This window comes from Alosa pseudoharengus, unplaced genomic scaffold, assembly GCF_046254945.1.
Source record: "Alosa pseudoharengus isolate Yale_2024_CS ecotype anadromous, Long Island Sound unplaced genomic scaffold, YU_APseudo_1.1 YU_APseudo_1.1_scf_5, whole genome shotgun sequence".
Classification (NCBI taxonomy): domain Eukaryota; kingdom Metazoa; phylum Chordata; class Actinopteri; order Clupeiformes; family Clupeidae; genus Alosa; species Alosa pseudoharengus.
This window is the reverse complement of record NW_027468837.1, coordinates 34,124,737-34,127,236: the sequence shown is the minus strand read 5'-3', so window position 1 is coordinate 34,127,236 and position 2,500 is coordinate 34,124,737. Positions and strand designations below refer to the sequence as shown.

General features: G+C 39.8%; 1 protein-coding gene across 1 annotated transcript in view; it reads right to left on the bottom strand.

Moving 5' to 3' along the window:
- Positions 1 to 2,500, bottom strand: part of necab3 (N-terminal EF-hand calcium binding protein 3) — a 25,190-nt gene that overhangs the window by 6,701 nt on the left and 15,989 nt on the right. The gene's annotated exons all lie outside the window — the stretch shown is intronic.

Genomic DNA, 2,500 nt, shown 5'->3' with positions numbered 1-2,500 from the left:
GGGAGAGAAAGAGAGAGAGAGGGAGATTTCAGTTACCATAGAAATCATGACACTGTCACTGCAAGATTCTCTGATGCGAAAAAACTGTGATTTTCCCCAAGAGACAGAGAAGCTGTCTGGTCTGTCATGCCACTTTTAGAACCAACTCAACTAAGACCACCAGCTCTGATTCTCCCGGCAGCAAGGAAGAAATAACTTAAGCATAAGTAAGTTTTCAAAGTTTTCTTTTATGATGCACCTGTAAAAGGAGCCTCTGTCTTAGTCTGACTTACTGTATGAAATACAGAGAGATTTGCCACTAGACCAAGAGAAATGGCAGGAAAAAATATCTCCCTGTGCTAATTACAATACATGTGTGTGCATCTTGGCAGGTTCAATATATATTGTGTGGATTCTTTACAAGGGTGTTGCCTTCTGCTCACAGAATCCAGTATCACAATAACACCTCAACAGTATACATAATTTTACAGTTGTCAAGTAGATGATATAATATTTTTGTGTCAATTCAATTGTGATACAAGATTCTCAACAACTGACACTCAACCCACTTGGGCGTTACGATGAAAGAGATGCAAATTTCACATGTATATGCAAATATGTAGACCTTTGATACTGCAACATGTAAGTGGTTAGCTGACTGTGAGACACTACTTAATAATAATTAGTAAGCATCCATATCTAGATCAGCTGTTTGTTTGGCAGATGTGTCCTCTGCTGTTGCCTGTAGTCAATTGAACACCATGTGCCTTACACAGAGACCCTCACTCTCTCCAAAACAACAGTGCAGTTAGCTAAAGTGACTAAAGTCTACCTGGAGCAAATCCATTTACCAAACATTTAGCAAACTCTCGCAAGCCGCACGCCTGTGCTTTTATCAACCTTGTGAAAGCCTCTAAGCTGTTCTGCGTCATGCTCTGCAAATGAACTGATAGAACAATAAACGGAATAGGAAAACACATTCATCTTACATGTCCAGACTACATTAGGGTTGCACTTTACCAATCAAACATATCTAGCATAATATTAACCTACTGTACCACTGGCGGGCATTTTCATACACAAAACTATAAACTATTTTTCCACCGAGCACAGTTACAGTGCAGTACAGCGCTTACTCATGTATGGTTCCACGCAAAGAAAGTGTGGAGATTTATCCTAGCCTGGAGCACTACAACTAGTGGTACAGATATAAACAACAGTGTGGAAACACTTCAAATCTTAAAACAAGCAAGAAATCAATGGCCATGGCAAAATTACACAAGAACATTTATTTGGTCAATTTGGAGAACTAAACATACCCCGGTCTGCATTACTGATACAATTGTGTTGTGTTCTGTCAAACAACTATTGTAATCCAAAGATGTATTCCTGAAATTTGTCATGTGAGACAAAATATGGGCTTGATTTTTTTCTGGATTGTGGCCTCTGTCTTGTGTTAGTATGTCAAGGTGGAATAATTGCTCCTGTGCAGCTGTCACAGCAAGTGACATATGTCACCTAGGAGAGACAGAGAACTTCTCGTTTTAATCCATTTTTTCCTGCATATTGTTACAGCTGTTAAGTGAATGAGACTAAGTGTTTTTTTTAGAAATCTTAATCCTGCGTTCTTTTTCTCAATGAAACATCATTATGGAGCCATAAGGGACATTTCTTCAATTACTAATCAGCTCATCGAGAGAGGCCCTTGCTGAGACACACCCTAATTAGATGGGCTCGAAACGTCTGGGGAATTCTGGCTGCCAGTGGTCGCCTCTGACAGAATACAGCTGCTGCAGATAGTCTGGGCAAACCTCCAAGGCTCTCCGCCGCATTTCTGTTCCAGATATGCAACAGAAGGTCTTTCTCCATGCCGATTTTTCTTTGTGTGTGTTTATGTGTGTGTGTGTGTGTGTGTGTGTGTGTGTGTGTGTGTGTGTGTGTGTGTGTGTGTGACAGCTTTAGTTACTCGCTGGCACAGTTTGAATGCTACCCAACCAGCTTGTGACATTTCTGTGTTGATAACACCATACACAGGATATTAATTCAGCTTTTTACTCCCCCCCCCCCCCTTTTTCTCTGCAACATATTCTCCCAACAGCAAACATCTAAACAAAAACATCTAAACAAAAAAAATCTGTACTTGTATGTCATAATCCCATGGTTCCGATGATCTATTATAACAGGACCTGGAATTGCATAACAGGCATCTGTATGGGGGTTGCTAGAGGGAAATGTTTTGGAACCGGAGTGGGTTGATTATGTTCTTTTTTAGGTTCTCTAGGTATCTAATTCCTTTTTAATGTCTTATGCATTCATCTTACATTACCATGTACAGCACATCTTAATGTGAAACTTGTTCTTTGTTAATGTGAAATCAATATGGAAATCAGTTTCCGTTACTGAATATCACAGCTACAGCTAGATATTATAGTTTATTCACTCGTCAGATGCTTTATGGCTTTCAGTGACCGATTCCTTAAGAGGATCATCACCATACACACTTATAGTCTTCAGATGCAGC